Genomic DNA, 21,993 nt, shown 5'->3' with positions numbered 1-21,993 from the left:
GTCTGGCTTCATTAATCACTATTCAGTGACTCATTATTTGGCAAATACATATTGAATATTTTGCTATTTTCTGAGACCATGATAAATAGAGAGGTGAAAAGAAAGAATACAAAATTCAGCCATGGATCTAATATGACATGAGCTAATCTCATTTTGACCTTCATGGTAGATAATATCTTAATAGAGAAACTCCCAGGAAACATAGAATTAATACTGAATGACTTCCTGTTCAGAGACACAGGTTTATCTCCAAGGGATTCATTTTAAACAACCACTCCACACAGGGCAGAACAGCCTACTCTCTGTTTGCTCTCAGAAATCTTTGCTTCATCATGTTTCCCTGACAAATAAGAACTGTGTTCTTGGAGAACAGAGACCAGACTGCAGTCCCAGCGCTCTGCTTCCACCCGGCCCAGATCACTTCACCCTGAGATTTCCCACTAGCTTTTCTGAAGGAGCAATCATTTCTTACTTCCCAACGAATTGCATTTTTATTTAAAGCTATAAATAAATATTATTATACCCTCTATTTACCAGGTATATATGTGCCATATCCAGCTGTGGCAATTGTTCATAGTTCAATTCCTTTGCATTAGCTGACTCTGTAAAAGTTATGGTGTAGGCAGCTTCTCTTTAACCAACTCTTTCTCTTTCATCACTGATTGACTTCTGTGACACCCTGATGACATAGTCTGCTATTGGATCCAGGTTTTTACATTCCCACCTCCAGACTTCACCCATCTACTGTGTGCTTTTCCATCCTCTATGGGGCTCTAGAATTGCTGATTTGAAGCCCTCTCTCCATAAAACTTCTGCTCGTGCTGACCTCTCCATTCAGAACCTAGCTCTCAAACAGGTAAGTAAGAAACCAGCTGCAGACATGATCTATGTCATATATATATCTGTATTTCCAATGTGTAGGTCACTGTCTATGCCATAATGATAAATAACATCACACACATGTTAATAATAATTGTATTCACTTATATAATATTTAGGTTGTAGTGATCATATAATTTAAACACATTAATTAATTTCATCTTATGACAATTGTATGAGATAGGCATTATTATTATATTTGTTTCATAGATGAGGAAATTAAAGTCTGTTAACAAATGAGAGAATGGAAGCCTGCTGGATGTAATGATATGGACTGTCTGGAGACAATTTCTCATATCTAAAGAGTAAGTCCAACAGGAGGAATTTGTGCTCTGTACACTATTTAAGAAGAGAAAGTATTGGGGGCACATGGCCCCAGAATGGGAGAGAACGAGTCTTTGAAATTACTTCAGTGACACATGATGGACTTGGTATTTCAGGGGTCTCTCCTTGTCGGTGGTCTTGCTTCAAACATCTCTTCTCTATCATTTTTTCTGATTTTTTTTTAAAAAGAAGTGCTGGAGCTAAGAATATTTAAATGTGTTGTCCAGGTCAGAACAGTTCTGTGAGGAAGTTAGAACTCCACAATTCAAGTATCATAACCAGTTATGGGAACTTGTGGGACCATGTTGGACCTCGGTACTCTTCTTGCCCTGAATGTCTCTGCATTGGTATTCTATGCTATATAACAAATAATCAAAAACCTAGCAGCTTAAAAGAATATATGTTTACTATCTCAGTTTCAGTGGATCAGGAGTTTGAGAATGGCATATCTAGATATCACAATGTTGAAAACTGTCAGCCAAACTGTGTTCTCATTTGGAGGGTTGGATTGGGGAAGAATATACATCACATAGGTTATGAGCAGAATTCATTTCCCTGCAGATGTAGAACTGAAGGCCTGAGATTCTTGCTGATTGTTGTGTGACAGCTGCCCTCAGCTTCTTACCACATAGGCTTCCTAGCATTTACTTCTTCAGAGTCTGCCATGGAGTTTCTAGAGTGAGTCCAGTGGACTCTTACACGAAGCAATTAATAATCACAAAAGTGAAGTCCCATCACCTTTGCCACAGTCCATTGCTAGAAGTAAATCATAAGTCCTGCCCACCTCAGATGGAGGGCATGAGTATCAGAAGATAGGATTCTCAGGAGTCATGCTAGGTTTTATCTGCCACAGTCTCTCAGAGCTCACTTAAAGGAAACTCTATTAGGCAGAACTGTTATGTGGACTGCATTCACCAAGTATGCGAAAGAGCAGTATCAGGGACCTTGTCTGAATTGTTCAAAGAGGTATCCCACGTCTAAAAGACAGCCTGCCACCTCATCCAAAAAGGTCTGTCTGTCCATGGAAAAATGAGAGAGTGACTTCTCTTAACATGTCTGTTATACAGAAAAAAATAAGTAAATAAACAAACATGACAGGCAGGAAAAGGGCTAGAAAATCTACTTACTGTTATTTTGATGGCTCTTCACTACTATTTGCTCCCAGTTAACTAGTCTTATTTTCTATGACAGAAGGTCATTGACAAAGATGTTGTTTAGAAAAAAAATTGGCTAGGAAAAAAGGGAAGAGGAAGTAGACTCTCTGTGAGGGCCCCTTTTCTGGTGGACTGAAACCCAAACTGCTTTCTGGAGGGCTTGAAACCCAGCCCCCAGGAGTCTTTGGTAGTCTTTGATCTTCAGAGAGAAACTCTGGCAGGGCTATGAAAATGTCAACAAAGGTGTTTATTTATTTATTTATTTATTTATTTATTTTATTCCTTCCTTTTCAACAATACTGTGCTTTGTTTTTTTCCCATATTTTTTATTGAGAAAATTTTTATTTTATTGGGAAATTTATTTATAGTTGGACATAATGGTGGTATTTGTTGTTACGTATTCATACATAATAGAACAGTATAATTTAGCTATTACCATCCCCCAGTTCTTCTCTTTCTTCTTCTCCTCCCTTCCCCATCCCTTTCCTCTATTCTACTGATCTCCCTTCAAGTTTCATGAGACCCCACGACACACACACCTTTCTTTTGCTTTTTCTTTTCTAGCTTCCACATATGAGAAAACATACAACCCTTGACCTTCTGAGTTTGGTTTGTTTTGCTCAATATATGTTCTAAAGTTCCATCTTCTTTCCTGAAAATGACACAATTTCATTTTTCTTTATGTCATGTCTTTCTTTCTTACAGTACTTTATGGCTGGCAAACCTCTTTCAGACAAAATTTGCTTTGAGTCTTAATCTCCAGGGGCAACACTGGACACAAAGAGAAAGCAAATGGAAAGACAGGGAAAATGTCAAAGAGCCAAACAAAGACCAAAGCAGATGCTTGGATCCCTGAACACCTGACTATTCCTGAAGCGTTTCCCCACTAGGCCTCTTGCATGGCAGTACTTTTGACCCAGGTGCTGAGGCTGTGGACACGAAATAGGTAGGCGCAGATGCACCCAGAAGACTCTCAAGACAGTACTTTGCCATTTTTTAAAACATGTAGATATAAGACAGAGGTTGAGTAGCAAACAGCCACATGATAGACAAGTTTAACATTTAAAATACTGGCTATGGTCCACGTGCAAGTGTGGACCATAATAATAATAACATAATAACACGGACTCTTTAAGAGGAAAGAAAACAGGGCTTTCTAGGCACAGAAGTTCAAGGTGAGTGAGGACAGACAAGTACAGGGATCAGCATTAGAGACTGCCTTGGGCCTCCCTTTCAGTAGATTTTTAACAACTCCAACTGCACAGAAACTGTCAAATGGGAAAGAGGAGCCATTCCAGACTGAGCCTTCACAAAAATTTATGAATTGGAACATAATATATAACTAAGAGGTAGGCACTGAAATCCAACCAGGAAAAATTCTAAGAAGGAGAAATCTTCTCCCAAGAAGAAACAGTGACCATGAAAACCTAAAATTAAAAATATCAGCAAGTAATCACTGTTGCCATTTCCCCCCATGACTTTGAGCTGCTAATTGTGTTAGGAGTTTCTAAGAAATTCTCACTTGTATCACTGATAGTCCTATCTCACCAGCAGCTCCAGAAACTCTGTAACCTGGCATTCCTCCAAAGTCTAAAGGTTTTATTCCTCTTGTTCTTTCCCTCCTTTCTCTACCTTATGGTTAATGATGAGACATGATATTCTCTTGCTATTACTGCTGAATGAGAGGGTTGGAGAGGAGGCCCAGAATACTTTTTCTCCTTCCATAAGTTGCTCAAATCATCCTTCAATCCCAACTAACCAGGAGCAAAGCCTAAAGGTATTTAGACTCTCAAATACTGACCTATCTGTCCAATTTCTGTAATTATAAATATTTTTAGAGAGAGAGAGAGAGAAATAGAATTTTTTAATTTTAATTTTTTAGTTTTCTGTGGACACAACATCTTTATTTTATTTGTATGTGGTGCTGAGAATCGAACCCAGTGCCCCGAGCATGCCAGGCGAGCATGCTACCGCTTGAGCCACATCCCCAGCCCCAATTATAAATATTTTTAAAAGATATATTTGAACTTTGAATGCACAGGGTTAGGGTAGTTTCTCTCTAGAGACAAAATGTACATTGGCAAATATTTTATATGCGACTCAGGGACAGACAGAATTCCTTGAACCAGCTACAAAGATATGCAGTCACAGGAGTGTCCCCTTCTCTCCAGATAGAGAAGCCATTGAGAACAGGATGTGCTGCATTCTTTGGGTACACCATGAACAAAAAGGTTATACTGTGAACTTAATGGACCTAAACATTAACTGGTAATTGAGAAGAGGGCTAGGCATACCAAGGATGCTCAGTCCAAGTTCTCAGGGCCTTTAATATATACAAGAATGATAAAAATAGGGGAGGGGGAAGTGGTAAAGGAGAAAAACATGCAAACTGCGAGTAGATAAGTGTCACCTCAAAACTTATGGTCAAGACCAAATAGCATTCAATAAAATTGAAATGTTGGGCTGGGGATGTGGCTCAAGCAGTAGCGCACTCGCCTGGATGCGTGCCGCCCGGGTTCGATCCTCAGCACCACATACAAAGATGTTGTGTCCGCCGAAAACTAAAAAATAAATATTAAAATTCTCTCTCTCTCTCTCTCTCTCTCTCTCTCTCTCTCTTTAAAAAAAATTGAAATGTTATTTTGTGCTTAAGGAATAAAGTTGAACAAAAGGTCAAAAGACGGAAAATAAATTTATCTGGGACTTGAACAGTCTAAGCAACAGATTCTATGTTGTCATTTGAGATAACACTTGCCAGATTATATTAAGGTTCACTAAAAGTTGTTCTCCAAGTTGACAAAGTAACCAAGTCTTTTTTCTAGGCTTTTCTTTCTTTTCTTTTGTTTTTGTTCATTTGTTTTACCTGCAGACTTTTGATGGCTGGATTGAGAAGATAGTAAATAAGAAAACATGTATAAAATCAGATAATTCTGGCTCCCTTTGGGTGTCATTGCTAATGGGTGATAAACAATTCAGGCCTTCTCTTTCTCCATTTGGAAAACATTGACTTGGTATTAGTTTGCCAGTGCTGCCATAACACAGTACCACAGACTAGGTGGCTTCAGCAGCGGAGAGTTATTTTCATAGAGTTCTGAAGACTAGAATCTTGAGACCAAGGGGTGAGCAAAGTTGGTTTCTCTTAAGGAATTCCTCTATGGCTTTTAGAAAGCCATCTTGTCCTAATGTCATCTTAAAAAGACATCAGCCATATCCAACTAAGGCCACTATAGCTCTTTTAAACTTATTTGCCTCTTTAAAGGGATCTCTAAATACAGCCACATTCTGAGGACTGGGGATTAGGAATATAAATTTGGGGGTGGGGAAAACAAATTCATCCCATAACAGTCTTTGAGGAAGTAGAGACAAGATGAAAATTTTTAGAGGGATCTTTAATCCACTTCACATTCTCCCATACCCTGAGGACTCTGTGGAGGACAAAGATTCCCAGCTTCTCCTGTGGCCAGGGATGATTCTTAATTTGAAAATCCATAGTTGGGTCTAGGATTTGGCCTCGGGGTTCTTTGTGGAAAGTCAAGCAATGATCAGAGGGAATTTACAGCAGTGTTTCCTCTCTCTTCTATGTCAAAACTATAGTTTCTAAGTGGACATTATAACTGCTCTCACACACATACTAGTACAGCTGTATTTTGGAGGTGTCAATATCATTTAATTACAAAATACAAAATATTTACACTTTTTATCTCAATTTTCTAAAATGTGATGCACATGCCATTGGCAATACCTGAGACATTATTGTGTGGCACATAAGCAGAGTGTTAAGTAGCATTAAATCAAATAGTGAGGAAGTTATTTCCTTGCACTATTTTTAGTTCTTTTGGTTAAACCAAAAAGAATGTGTCATATTGGAATTAATATCCCTTAAACACTTGACAGAGAGCAGACCTTAGGTCAGAGACTTTAGCAAACAAAAATATTCATCTAGAGCCTAATAGCATTGTTTAGTCTCTGTTATAGTTATTCTTGTACTTAAATTCCTCATTGAGGAAGTGATAATGTTCTTCCATTTACTTTTTTAAATCAATCTTTATTTAATATTGAGTTAATTTAAAGAAAACATTAAGGGAATAGTAGTGCAGGTAGTATTTAAATGTGGCAAATATTATGCTGTCAAGTTACAAGTGACTAAAATTTGGGGAAAATTGTTTTCATCTAATTCTTCTTCTTTTTTTTAATTGTAGTGGTAGATGGACAGAATGTCTTTATTTATTTCTGTAATTTTTTTAATGTGGTGCTAAGGATTGGACCCAGTGCCTCACTCATGCTAGGCAAGTGCTCTGCCACTAAGCTATAGTCCCAGTCCTTTCATCTAAGTCTTCAAGCAAATTTACAAGGTTTGATCATATTCAACCACATTTTGATAAAGAAAAAATTGAGGCTCAACATGGCTGTTTTTCAGTCTCCAACTTAGTTATTTACAGAGCCAGGATTCACATACATGTGGCTGACTAAAAGGATTATGCCCTTAATTACTAAACCATGTCACTTATCCATCAGACCCTCTGCAGCACTTTGAGTAAAAGAAGGTAAGTCCCTAAAGGAAAATACCTGAGCTATGGGAAGGAGGGCCAACATAAGTTGGGATTTGACTGGTATGTGAATACATTAGTCTCCTCTTATTCCTATTTTTGCTTTCTGCAGTTTCAGCAGTCATCAGAGAATTGGAAAGTGGAAAGTTCCAGAAATAAACAACTGCACGCTGTTCTCAATAGTGGAGTAAAATCTTACACTGTCCTGCTGTCTCCTCAGGAAGTGGATCATCCTTTTGTCCAATGTATCCATGCTGTATATGCTACTTGCCCTTTACTCACTTAGCCATCTTGGTTATCAGTTCCACTGCTGCAATATCTCACAGTGCTTGTTTTCAAGTAAACTTTATTTTACTTGAACAAAGTGCAACAGTAGTGATGCTAATAATTTGGATGTGTCAAAGAGAGGCCACAGGGAAATTCCCTGAAGGGAAAAAAGTGAAAGTTCTCTATTTAATAAGGAAAGAAAAAGGTTGTATGCTGAGGATGCTAAGATCTATGGTAAGAACAAATCTTCTATTAAATTGTGAAGAATGAAGAAGAATTTCACGCTAGTTTTGCTATCATAACACAAACTGAAAAAGTTATAGCCATGGTACATGATAAACACTGAGTTGAGATGGAAAAGACATTAAAATTGTGTCTGCATATATAGGAAAAACCAGAATGTACAGGGTTTGATACTATCCAGTTTTCGGCATTCACTGAATGGCTTAGAATGTATCTCTTGTGGATACTGGGTGGGGTAGGGGAGAACTATTGTGCTTATTTAGTCACCAATAAATTTGACCTGAGTGTCTTCTGTCAGTCAATAAACTTGGCCTGATGGCTGAATTGTTATTTTCCAGAGGGTAACCAAAGACAGTGGTTCCCAGATGAGAAAAACAAAAATCAAAATACAAAACAGGGAGACTTCTTTTTATTTTTCTGGGAAATCCACCAGGTTGCTTGAAAATGATATACCTACACAATAGATCACCAATACTTTTCTGCAACAAAGTGTACTGACCTTCTACTCTGGACAGAACAGGAATATTAATGATCTCATTTGTAAAGGAACATTGTACCACAACAATTTTAAGGTGTGGAACTTTTAAGAAAAAGGTAGGAGTTTCTCTCATATCCAATCTCTGCTGGAGTAAGTTCCTTAGTGTTGGCAATAGTCCTAGTGATTTTCCAGAAATGCCATTGCAGTCTTTTAAAGACTTTGCCAAAAATGGTTGCCAAGACAAAAAGTTCAAACTGTGACAGGGGCCAAAGTCCAACTCACTCAGACTTTCACACTAAATACTACCATTTATTTTAAGAAGAGATGATTTAAGAACTTATACCTGCTAGTTGGCAAATAACCATACAGGTATGAACAATCCTATAATTTCTATAGTATTAGAACAACACAGACAGAAGGGAATCAGATGCTTCTCTGCAACTCCTGTCTCTTGGGTGGAGCCTCCATTAGTACCTACCTCTGCAAGGCATCTACAGCCCATATTAGCAACCAAAGGTTGCACCCTTTAATCTTGGGGATTTTGGAGATCTCCTACCACATTAACTGGATCAGGGGAATAGTAGTAGTGTTTGTTTCTTAATGGAAGTCCTGTATGGAAGCACGTGAAAACTTTCCCTGAGAGCCAGTCTCTACCCTCCAGTATCTTGATGTGGACTACTATTCTTTCAGGAAAGAGTTTCCTCCATGACTGAGCAGGAATGATTATATATTTGGGTTTCTATCAGATGGTACTGTCTGTTCAACCAGTAGACTTGGCCAATTTTACCATGAAAAACTCTTTTAATACTTTCCAAACAATGGTGGGGGCCGCCTCATGATCATATCTTAATTTTGGTTAAGTAATGACAAAAAAACATGAAATAAAACGTTCTTTTGAATGATTTTAACATTTGTTAATCCCAACATAACTGCATATATTTTTAAATGAAATGTGTATATTTGAGGCATATTCATTCAATCCAATGAACAAGTAGACCCTTGGAAAATGTCTTCCCGAGGAATCTCCAGTCCACAGATTGGGAAACATTACATTATACTAGGAGTTCCTTGAGAAAAAGAGTAGGCTTTGTTTAGTTTTATATTCTCAATGCCTAACCCAGTGCCTGGCACAAAGCAGTTGCTTAATAAGAAATAGATGTTCCAGAGATATTTTGTTTAGCTAACACTTGCAATATTCATGGAACACTTATGTACCAGGGACTGTTCCAAGTGCTACGTAAGTATTTACAAGTCGATGCTGCATAGTTATAAAGAAATACTGAACACAGACTACTGAGTATGGAAAAGTTTATTTTTGCTCATGATTCTGGAGATTCAAGTTTAAGACTGGGAGGCACCATTGGTTTGGGCCTTTGGTAAGGGCAGCACATCATGGCAAGAGCATGTATTATAGTGACCTGTCACATCTCAAGCCAAGAAGCCTGGAAAAGACAGGATGGTGTTCCATAATCCCCTTTGGGGGCAAGCTCCCAATGACCTAACCTCTTAAAGGTCTCACTAGTGTCCACTTCTCAAAGTCCACACAAATCTCATACCACCACCCTGCAGACTAAGACTTTACTTATAGCTCTTTGGGGGATATTATACCTGCTCAAACCATGGCTGTAGTAATTCAATTAACCATCAACCAACTCTAGGAAATAGATGATATTATAATCCATATTTTACAGATGACAAAATTGAGACTCAGAGCTTCCATAATTTATTCAAGGGCACCTTGTAAGGAATTTTAAAAGCCAGGATACAAAGTCAAGTTTTATTGCTTTCAATGTCTTTACATGTAACTGTGTAGGCAGTGAGTCCACAGGTATGATTAATTCACTGGGACCTTGGGAATGGGGGATGGACCATATTAATAGAATGTTACTTGGGCAACCCCACAACACAAGATGAGGAATGAGTGTCTTTCATAAGGAGGCATTAATTTCTTTGTCTCAAAGGCAACTAAGAAAAAATTTCACAAACATGTCACAGTTTATTTTATGCCACCAGTTCTAATCAGATGCATTTCCTACAGTAAAATCTCACCTGATGTTTGAGAAAATAAGGGGCTATGTGAAAGAATGAATGCATATCCATTTCATGAGAAAGACTTAATATAATATACATCAATTACTTTTCTGGCTGGGTTTGAGCTTGTAGTGTAAACCCTGCAATGAACGAAAAATTACATCAGAGCTTTATTTCTAGAGTTAGAAGAATTACCTCACGAATAAAAGAGAGAAAAACACAATACAGAGAAAGCCGGGGAAGCAGGTGGGTCCCACACAACCATTCTGACTCTGCTGCACCCCACAGCACTGTGTACACCTGAGCACAGGTACTATAGGAGATGCACAAAGAAACGTGGTAAGTGTCCTGCCCTCAAGGAGCTCGAGATCAAGTAGTGAAAAGTGTGCATTAACAAACACAAGGCAAAATATGTCCTGTGTTCAAAAATAAAATAGAGAAAGATTGGAACCTAGTGCTCCAAGAGCATCGAACCAGGCCAGATGGTTCTAGCTAGGGCAAGCAGGAAATACCACTGTCTGAACTGGCTGTGTTTTGATTCTAAGAGATTAGAAGGAAGGACTTTCTGCATAAAAGAAACTCTATGGAGATGTGGAGTGGGGTATGGGGAGAACTGGCAATTCATTCCAGTTGATTAAACAATGGTTACACTCTGCCCAACTCTGGGCTAATCTCTATTTGGCTAGTACATTGTTGTGTGTTTTTAAAAAGCAAGTACTAAATTTGAATGCCCAGAGGGAGGACATGGGCTCTGTGTTTCTTGTCCTTCTCTACCCTTTGACTCATCACACACAGTCATGCTTCCTGCTACCTCTGCAGGGTTTAGGTGGATGACCCCTGCACAAAACCAGAGTGTCTTGGGGTCTCCAGGGACTTAGCTAAGAAAAATCACTCACTAGAGAATAGGCAGGAGTTTCTAATGTGGAATTAAAGCAGGAAGAAGGAGGGGGAGATGTTGGAGAGAGGACTCAAGCTTGGATGGGGACATGGGGGAGCACCTTCATTTTCACTAATTTCAGACTCAAATTTTCGCATTTCCTTCCATTTTGAATGTGAGGCAGGAAATCACAATAGTATTAGCAATACTCATGACTTGGTCACAAGTAAAAAAACATATTATTTCATTGCACCTAACAGTTGTTGCAGATATATTAAAAATCATTTAGGTTAATCACTACTGTGAAATTAGGATAGTTATTAGATTTTGCTAGATTTTGTTATTTAGTGAGTTAATAAAGAAACACCTACGTTACTATGTCATAAAGTTTCAAAGTATTTTGATATGATTTCCCATCATTGGTTTCCTTTACACTCCTGTGTTTCATTGTTTGCATTTAAAAACTATACCCTGGAAGTGGATCTATAGTTTTCAGCAGACCCCTATAAGGGTCCATGACACAGAATAGGTTAAAAAACAGCAGCTAAATGTAGCAAGGATCACATAACAGAGAGCTTTGAAAATAATTTTTAGTGTTTTAAAATTAATGTTACAGGCAAAGAGGTTTTTTTTCTTTGTTTTGTTTTGGGGGATTTTTAAATGCCAGTTAGTACTTTTTAGTAAACTGATAGGAGCAATATAATTTTTAATCAATTTTATGAAGGTATAATTACATATAGAAGTGCACACCCATTTGAATTGTAAAGTTCAATGAGCTTTGACAAAGGTAACCACTACCACAATCAAGATATGGTTTAAGTCTCAAAAAACAAAATTCAGAAATTGTGCATCATGCTATATCACACCCAAAGGATCCTTGCTCCCTGCTCACAGGTACACTAGCCCTTTACTGAAGGACCCAGATTCTGCATCCTAGTGAGGGAGAACAATTCCCAAAGAAGTCCATCTGCACAAATGAACAGTGTATCGAAAGTGAGAAACTTAGATACAGACGTGATATATACAAGAACAGTCTAAGGATAATTTTCAAATGCCAATCTGTGTAATAATGTATTTTACCACCATCAAAATCATAACTTTTTACAGACTAAGTGAGGACCAGAGTTTAATCATCTGTTCTTATTGGCTGATGGCATGGTACATTGCTAATCGTTACCATGCTTGCTTTGATGATCCCTATTTTAGATTCCCACAACTTAAGTTACCTCTTGTTGAAACTCCTGGAAACTTCAAAGTTTTTCCCCCAAGCCTCCCATTATCCACTGGGACTCTGGGAAATCAGCCCAATTTGGTTTCCTGGGTCCTATAAATATTTACCAAGATGGCATAAGGAAAAAGAAAATTACAAAACTATTTGTATTGGGAGTTACTACTTCAGCGACTTCAGCTGTATTAGGTGGAGATTTTACTACCCTAAAGCAAAACAGCTGTTTTCTTTTAAATGCAGAAAAGGTAGAGAAAAAAATCATTTACTTTTTATTCCTATCTCATGGGTGTGTTTGAGAAGATGTGGAGGGTGTAACTCTCTTGATAACGAAAACAAGTAATATAATGATTCAAGTGATTTTTCCCCAGAATAGATGGTGAGTCTTCTAGCATTTATACTTTAATAATAATATGTCCATCTATAGAATGCAGTCTAGGGTCCAAGTTGTATGACACCTTATTTACAAAAATGGTTTCATTTAATCTTCCCAATAACCCTAAAAGCTGTATTTGTATCTATATGCTCTAAGATGACGAAACTGAGATGCACAGAACCCTAAGTGCTAGGTCTGATTTCTGTCACCCAACACCATGCTCCTTCCACTTTTTTATAGTATTACACAATGTATTTCTAGTTATCTTATTTATTACAGTTTCACTGTGCACCAAATCTTATTTTACAATGTCTGTACTGAAAGGCATGAACTAAGAGGGATGAGTTCTACTTTGCATCATCTTTTGTAATGGGTGAAGGGCAGATCCTCAAGGAGGATGTGAACATATCCAGGTTCCCTGGAAGCATTTCTCCCTCCAAGAACTTTGTTTCTGAGCTCCCTCAATTCTTTCACTCCTTGTTATAACACTGCCATACAAATGCACCTGTAACGATACCTGATCATCTTTTCTTTTCCATCTAATTAAGCAAATAGCTATTCTTTGTAAGAGCAAGTTTTCCATAAAATTTAACAATTGCAGAGACTGGCCATAGAATTACTGCAGATTTCCTTTAGCCCTGGATAATCATCACATTGAACAAGCATACTTATGAGATAGGATCAAAAGAAACTTGAGCATTGTCTTCCACTGTCCCTTTAAAACTTGCTTCAATTGAATAAAATTCAGCATGCTCTGTGACTTTTTTGCTTACTCTTAAGAAATAGTTCCAGATCACTTTCTATCACAAAGCAGTCTCTATCCAATAATGAGAATGCCCAGACCCATGTAATATGCAAAGCTCTTTCTTTGCCTTAGAGTTATATCTTTTGTCCTTTTCTATCAAGGGCTGCTGGCTTCAAAGAGTGGTGATGGGTCTTCTTTTCTTTGCTTTCTCATCCTCCTCCCCAACCTGCCAGGCAAGACTCCTAGGCTCCTGGCATTGGAGGGAGGAGAGGAAAAGAGTACAGAAAGTTCTTCCTTCACTGGTGTCTTTCTAAAGGGCTTATCAGGCATGGCAGATGTTTAAAGCTGATTCTCCCACAGGACTACTGTGGGTTCTTTAGAAGTTCCCTTGAAGTCCCTTCCACTGCAAAACCAGTTCTCCTGCAGTTCCTTGAACAATGTGCATTTTGATCTGTCTCACTACTCACTTTGGTATCAAACAGCGATTATATCTCACAGTCTCAGCCAGAATTTCCCATTTAATAAACTATAACTTTTGCTATTACATTAATCCTCTAGATTACGGATCACTGTCTCTTAGGTGGATACAAATGCAGAATAATGCTCCTTTTCAACCAGCAAAACAACACAGTCATCTCTCAGTATCCATGGAAGACTGTTTCCAGGATCTGCCCATGGATACCAAGATCCACAGATGCTCCAGTCCCCTTATATAAAATGGAGTAGTATTTAGATATAACCTACACACATCCTCCTTACATTTTAAATTATCTCTAGATCACTTATAATACTTAATGTAATTTAAATGTTATATAAATTGTTTTTATACTCCATGGTTTAGGGGGATAAAAACAAGAGAAAATTGGGTGTGCGTTCAGTACCGATGCATTTTTTCCCCCCAAATGTTTTCCATCTAAGGTTGGTTGAATACACACATGGAACCCATGGATACAGAGGGCTGATCTCTGTAACAGAATCTGGAAACTTTCTATAATTATTACTTTTCATTTAAAGTTTTATCTTGATTTCAATTTGAAAATGGATTACAGTATCTCTTCTGTAGTCATTCATTGTTTTCTTGATTTGTTCCATATTTGTGAGGCTTTCAGTGAATAAGCACTGTCAAATCTGTTCATCCCATGCCTAGAATTGAAGTCAATTCTGTCTCTCCTGACTAGTGGAAAATTTTCATATGTGTTCATCATGTTTTACATTTTTCTATATAAAAATGGAGAAAAGAACATAAAGTAAAACTTCCAATCCCTAGGTGGTTTCCATTCTAAATGGAGATTACTGTGTCATCTTTGGTCAGCATCATCCATGCAAGTGATGGGCCTGAGAGATTCACTGGGGTTATACATTTTAAAGTAACAGTGACACATTAACTTTTAAACTCCCTATCCCTTTTCCTCCCTCTCACTCAACCCTCTCATAGCAGAGATCACTATGGCAACTGAATCTGCATAAGAGTGGCTAGTGTGAGAGAGGGAGGTATCTAGGATACAATAATTTTTCCACTCTTTTTATTAGTGCATTATAGTTGTACATAATCATGGGATTTGTTGTTATATATTCATACATACATATAACAACATAATTTGGCTAGTATCACTCCCCTATACTTCCCCTCTCTCCCTTTCTCCCATCCATCTTCTCTTCTTCTCTTCTGCCAATCTTCCTATGATTTTCATGAGATGCCCCCCACAATCTTTCTTTCCCTCTTTCCTGTCTAGCTTCCACATATGAGAGAAAACATGATCCCTGACCTTCTGAGTTTGGCTTATTTTGCTTAACATAATGGTCTCTAGTTCCATCTATTTCCCTGAAAATGACATAATTTCATTTTTATTTATGGCTGAAGAAAACTCCATTGTGTATATATATCACATTTTCTTTTTAAAAAAATTTTTAAGTTGTTGATGGACCTTTATTTTATTCATTTATTTATATGTGGTGCTGAGAATTGAACCCAATGCCTCACACATGCAAGGCAAGTGCTCTACCACTGAGCCATAATCCCAGCCCTTTATCCATTCGTTCACTGATGGACAGCTATGCTGCTGGTTCCATAGTCTGGCTATTGTGAATTGTGCAGCTATAAACATGAGTATGCATTTGTCAATATAGAATGATGACTTTAAATAAATGATGACTTTAGAATAAATACTGAGCAGTGGTATGGCTGGGTCATATGGTGGTCCCATGTCTAGTAGTACAAAAATTTTAAAAGGTGTTCATTCCCATGGCCATAAAATTGTTGTGCCCTAGGCACCTGACTCATCTTATACTGAACCTGTCTCTGTGCATCAGAATGCATTTCTTTATGTCATAATCCAATCATTCATTCAACAATATTTTTTCCCAACAATATTCTTGAGTTCCTTCTGTGGACCAAAGATGCTCCTGATGCTGGACATACAGAAGAGAAACATCCAGACTAAATTTCCTGCCCTCTGTGTTGGATAGAATCATGTGTTATGGAGAAAGAGAAAGCAGAGGAGAATAAGGAAATTCCAGGATAGCATGGGGGTTCTCAAATGGTATGAGGTGTTTGGGAGAAATCCTTACTGAGAAAGTGCTATTCAAACAAAGAATGAAGGTATTACATTTTTTTCTGAATAGTTGATAAGTTGTTCATAATATTTTATGCATTTATCACCAGTAATTTATAATAAATAGATTTTGTTTAATTATCTGGCTTCTCTTGACAAATCCAAAGATCTGGCAACATGGAATCACATTCCTGTACGACAACAATCAGAGTTAAGAGGGAATGGCTGGTTACTTTAAATCAGTCAGAGCTTTTATATTTGGGCAAAGGTTATCCAGTTCTCCAAATCTCCATCTGCCTACCTTATTCACCTGCCTGTTCCCTATAGACCCTTAACTTTGCAAACCTTGGCTAGAATCCTTAAGAAAAAAGAGACTTCAAATGCTGCCTTTAAGGCAGCCACTCACAGGCATGGTGCCACTGCAGTAAGACAGTCTGCTCACCACACTACAGCAAAAGTCACTCCATGAGTTAAGTAAGGATGGCCTGGATTCTGGACTCTAGAGATGACTGGTGTTCCTTGGCTGCTTAAAGGCAATGGGAGACAGACCAGTAGGCTGCTGTCTTGCACAGTGATGGAGATCACCAGAACTTTAAGACCCTGCCAGCCTAGCCCATACATGTTCTAACTTTCAATCAGACTAGCAAAAGAAAAAAAAAATCAATTCTGGGGTGTGCAAGGCATGAATTTCTGTCTCAGCAGAATTTCAATCTCAGCAGAATTTCAATACAAGCTGTCACAGGCATTTGAAACCCCACCTACCTGCTGGCACACATAAGGACAGGAATTTTCCACTTGGGTGAGAGGCCATACTGTTCATAGAAAACTCCCATGAGGATGAGTTCTGGGGTGGCTGAGAGTACCAGAAAGGAGACCTCTGTAAAGTGGTCAGAAGCTCCATTCTGACCACTTTACAGCATCACCAGCAGTGTCCATGGCAGGTTGCCATAGTAACTGTCTCTTATATTTTCCATACTTTAGGTGGATTTTTGTTTCTGCAACTATTTGCTCACACTATAAGAATATTTTAAACTGAAGCCAAGTAGCTAAGAAGGAGTTAAGATTTTTTTCAACTTATGTAAAAATCTCAACTGTGAAATTGCATCAAACAAGTTTTGCTGTAAAAATAATAACTGGAAGCACTGTAACTTTGAAGCAGATATGGCATGAGTGTTTGTTTGATAAACACTATGAGGTTCTGGATATATTTCAATCAACTCTCCACATTTGCACTGAATTTAAAAGCCTCAAATCCTGCCGAGTCTACAGAGGACATTGCGTCTCAGTTGTTATTTCACAATCAGTGAAAGAATGGGGGAGGGAGAAGTATATTTCCAATCTTAACTCCAACTAGGTATTAGAAAATAATTCTCATGTTAGTAAAAATGAAAGTGATGGTTAAAAAATAGAATCACTTGAAAAACAAGTTGGCAAATAACTACTGAGCCATTCATGTAACTTGAAAACTAAATTCACATTAACTAAAGGAAAATAATTTAAGGTGATCCGAAGTAAATGTGGGAAACAGGAGAAATTTCTCTTTGGTGTACAGATTTTTTCTTCTCTGTACTTTCTTCACTTTTAGTAGGTTCTTCTCTCTCTTGTACAACACACAGTTCCCAATAACCATGATCTTTCTTAACATAGCTAAGTATAGGTCAATGGGAAGACATAAGAAACTTTATGTTTTTAAAGAAGTTCTGTTTTAAAGATGGTTTCTGATTTTAAGGGTGAGAAAAAAGTGAAGAATGATTGTGTTCCCTTTACAAATTCATGTGTGTGTGTGTTGTTTTGGTTTTTCTTTTTCTTTCTTTTTTTTTTTTTTTTGCTACTGGGGATTGAACCCAGGGGTGGTCTCCCACTGAACTACATCCCTAGTTCTTTTAATTTTATATTGAGACAGAGTATCGCTAAGTTGCTCAGGCTGGCCTTGAACTCATGATGCTTCTGCCTCAGCTCTCTAGTAGCTGGGATTGCAGATATATGTTACTGCTTCTGGCTCCTTTAAAACTTCTTATGATGTATCTATCCTCTGAAACAAATTTATCATAGGATGTCAATCATTTGTGTAAGGAAAGGTCTTTGCAGTTTTCTTCTGGAAGTCAAACATTAAGCAGCAGCATCTGGCCTGCAGTTGTTCTGTTAACGTTCATACCTTCTTGTCACATCCATTGCATCTGCAGAGGCACTTAGAAATTGTGGTGTGTTTGTTGTTATTGTCATCATTGTGGGGGGGGTGGGGGGGAGAGAGAGAGAGAGAGAGGGGAGGAGAAGGATGAAGAAGGAGGAAGAGAAGGGGAGAAGGAGGAGGAGGACGGGGAAAGATCCTGAATACATATATTCTTTAATCATGTAGTAGACATGTATTAGCAAAAAGAAAAACAAAAGGAACTGTATTTTTAATTTTCAATATAATAATTCTTCAGAGGTCTTTTTGCCTTGTATCACGTTTCTTTCCCCTTGTTTATGTATAAAACAAGTTTGCAGATAACTACCAGCTCATATACATGATTTGAATACTAAATACCTATTTCAGAATAACAATTTGGGCATGAACTTCCACTCTAAGAAAATCACATGTGAGAGACACTTAAAAAATTACTTCAGATACAATAAAGCCATTTAAAATGTGATTTTAAAAAAAATGACCAAGGAAATAATTTTGGGTCTCTATCTAGTACCTTAGAAGTTAAACATAAATAATGAATTATGCTACTTTTGCTGAAGCTGAGCTTCTCACCAGATGTTTTAGATGGTCCAAAAATTGATGAGCCAGGCCAATCCCTGTCCTCAAATCTGTGCAATATTAAAGTGAACAACCATCTGTCCACAACGTTCTCTGTCTTCATTTCACCCCTTGCACCCCCGTCTTTACAGCAGAGGGAAAAGCCTCTCTCTTCCTTGTCTGATAATCCTTACCACCCTCCTGACTTGATTCCATCCACATCCTTCCTTTTCCCTCTCCTTTGGAGTGTGTTCTCTTCCTTCCATCCCTTTCTGACTGAAACCAACACACATCTCACCTATTATGGAAACCACTTCTTTACCTTATGCTGTCACTTCAAGTTACTGCTATGCCAATTTTCCATTTCTTCCAATAGTTCTGAAAAACTACAATAGCTCTCCCCAAATTTTGTGTACATATGGATCACCTGGGTAGCAGTGTTAGCATGCAGGTTCTGATTTGGTAGGACTCTGAGAATCTGCATTTCTAATGAGCACTCAAGTGACACACATCCAGCACACATGAGAGAACTCTCCAGTGAATATTTCCACTCTTGATTGCTCATTCATCCTCACCAGCTGATGTGTACTTCTTCCATCTCACTGAAACAGTTCCTGTCTCCCTTCTCACCTTAGAATTCAATGGTTCTTTATTTTGTCCTCATTTTATTTAATCTGTTCACAGTATCACTTATCATCATTGGTCACCTTTTTCTTGAAATTTTCTTCTCTTGGTTGCTCTAATGCCATATATTTTAGCTCTCCTTCCACCTGCATTTCCAGTTTCCTTTGATTACAACTCTTCCTACTATTGTCATCTGCAGGAATCGAATTAATACTCAAGTGATGACTATCAAGATTCAGTATTTACTCTTTAATTTCTCTTTGTCCGTATTCTTTCCCTTGGAACTATCAAGTTTTATAGCTTCCATATGCATTATTCAAATGTATTTTCTCAAATGTGTTTTTCAATTTATATTCCAGCCTCCAACTACTCAAGAATTGTTTCATTTGGACAAGCTATGTTTTGTGGTTTGGATATGAGGTGTCCCCCAAAGATCCTGTGTTAAAGCAGAACTATTCAGAGGTGAAATGATTAGATTACAAGAGCTATAACCTCAACAGTAGATCCTAGTTGGAATGGACCAACTAGATGGAAACTGGAGGCAGGTGGCCACGCCTGGAGGAGGTTGGTCACTGCGGGCTGCCCTAGAACAGTGCATCTTCCCTGGGACACCCTCCCCCACTCCTTCCTTCTCTCTCTCTCTCTCTCTCTCTCTCTCTCTCTCTCTCTCTCTCTCTCTATCTATCTCTCCTTCCTTGCTGCCATGAGGGAAAGAGCTTCCTTCTACCATGCACTTCACCCATGATGTTCTGCCTCACCAAAGGAATGAAGAAGGCCATCTATGGACCAAGCCTCTGATACTATGAGTCAAATAAACTTTTCCTCCCCTAAGTTGTTCTTGTCAGCTACTTTGATTAAAGCAATGCAAAACCTGTCTAAAACACTATTCATATCTCAGATTTCACGTTTCAAGATCTAACTTATTTCTATGCCTCACTTTTCTTTTTCTATGAATGGTTGTCATTCTTGTTACCATCACATAAGCTCATGGACTGAGTCTCTTGTATACTTTCACATTAGATCACTAAATTCTAATGTGGAAGGGTAGGAAAAGTAGCTCAGGGGCCCCAGAAATGAGTGAAAGTACTGTACGTTTTGCTAGTCATATGTCCAGCTACAACTTAGTGACATTTACATCCTGATGATATTCTAGATATACCTCAGCTGAACTACGAGCTTAAACTCCTGCCTGTTTTTCACCTCCCTTCTCCTTATTTTTCTTTCTCTCTTAATTTTCCTTTGCATCCATCTCTTCTGTTTCTTTTGAATTATTTTCTTAACTACTGATTTCTTTAATTTTTGTCTTTCTCTTTCATTGTTCATAAATCATATAGTTTATGAATCAAGATCCCTTTGCCTCTCCCCACCAGCACTCAGTAATTGAACATCTTATTTTTTACATCAGATATTTCATATTTCTCAATCTTAAAATAATTCCAGAAGGACAAAGAACATTCTTATGTTTAGTATCTTGTATTTCACTAGTAGGTATTAAACAAGTATTAGAGGAAGTTAGAGAGGAAAGGGAGGAGGAGGGGGCTTGTCCTATAGTCATATAGCTAATTGGTGATGGAGTTAGACGTCTATCCTCAATATGTCTAAAGCCAAAATCTATAAGAAGAACACTTTCTGTGTCCCCCGCTCTATATTAGGTGTTCTAATAGGACACGAACATGTACAAGATAGTTTCTGCCTTTGAGGAGTATATAATTTAGTAAGGGATACAAATATACAAATAATCATAAAGTAAGATACAACCATAAGTTCACAGTCCTCACAAAGATTTGTTCAGTACCAAGATTATGGGCATATAATTATTTTAGTGTATGAAAGAATAAAACAAGTTAGTAAACAGTGTTCAGATGGAAGGTTCTCCTTTCCCCTAGAGTCTTGTGGCTGACCTTACTAAAAATAAGAGTTTTGAAATCCAAGTAAAGAGGGCACTCTATTAAAAGAGACCCAGAAGTTAATGGAGATGCCTGTGTATTCCCAGTCTAAAATCAGATCCAAAATCTTTAGGAGCAATTCTTAACGGCTGGCTGGCAATAACAGAAGCAGCGTCATAAAAAGGTGCTGCTAGTTTATTGTCTTTCACAAGTTGGCACAAGAGAAGAAACTTTTCCAAAGCTTAGAAGAGGTATAAAGTGAATTATTTATTTTCTAAGAGTAGAGTAGATACTTTTTTTCATTTCCGAATAAATTAGTACTGTGATATAATAGGAAATACATATTTTAGTCTTTGTGATCTTAGCATACAATTTCCAAAACCACTGGAATTTTCTAAGTGATAGAGCAATAAATATGAAAGGCTTACTTTCATTACTCATAAGTCCCACTAGTCTGTGGTTAAAATAAGTGTATCTTAAGTTAGACATTTCAAAGCAGAGAGAGTGTTGGTATGTGTACATCTGCCTCATTACTTGTGGGAAGAAAAATAGTTAAATAATTGATTTACCTTTCTCTGAAGAACAATATCAGATATGTTTAAAAATCAATATAACTACAGATCTTGGGAAAGTTTCCACCTACATCCTGGAACTCCAGGAACACAGTTACCAGTGCCCCAAACCCAACACCACCTGTGCTTGTTCCCAGACCTTGGGAACTAGGAAACATCTCCTTCTAAGCCCGTGGCCTTGTGATTATAACTGCTGGTGAAAAAAAGCCCCAGAAACACCCAAGTTAATCCTTGAGGAACTGAGGAATCTCCCATTCATGTCCTTTAGCTTCAGACCATAACTACCAATGCTACAAAACTTGGTTCCCTCTGTGCTTGCCCCCAGTGAACTAGAGACATTTCCATTCACATCCTACTGCTCCAGGACTTCAGATACTAAACCCATAAACCCTGATAGTACTTGCAGGACCTAGGGAAGAACTCCTTCATATCCCACACTTCAAGAAGCATGGATATCAGTGCCACAAGTCCAAACTTAACCTGCACAT

General features: G+C 38.0%; 1 long non-coding RNA gene across 2 annotated transcripts; it reads left to right on the top strand.

Annotated features, from left to right (window-relative positions):
- Positions 1 to 305: 305 nt before the first annotated feature.
- Positions 306 to 7,720, top strand: LOC124107683 (uncharacterized). Of its 2 annotated transcripts, XR_006856503.2 has the most exons (4): positions 306 to 537; positions 692 to 856; positions 1,090 to 1,184; positions 7,017 to 7,720. It is a non-coding gene; the product is annotated as an uncharacterized LOC124107683 (long non-coding RNA). The 2 variants fall into 2 exon arrangements; XR_006856502.2 differs by having other exon boundaries at positions 330 to 856.
- Positions 7,721 to 21,993: the final 14,273 nt, after the last annotated feature.

This window comes from Marmota monax, unplaced genomic scaffold, assembly GCF_021218885.2.
Source record: "Marmota monax isolate L192 unplaced genomic scaffold, Marmota_monax_Labrador192_F-V1.1 WCK01_AAM20220418_F8-fsc00097, whole genome shotgun sequence".
NCBI lineage: Eukaryota > Metazoa > Chordata > Mammalia > Rodentia > Sciuridae > Marmota > Marmota monax.
The sequence above is the reverse complement of the archived record's forward strand: the minus strand, read 5'-3'. Positions and strand labels throughout refer to the sequence as shown.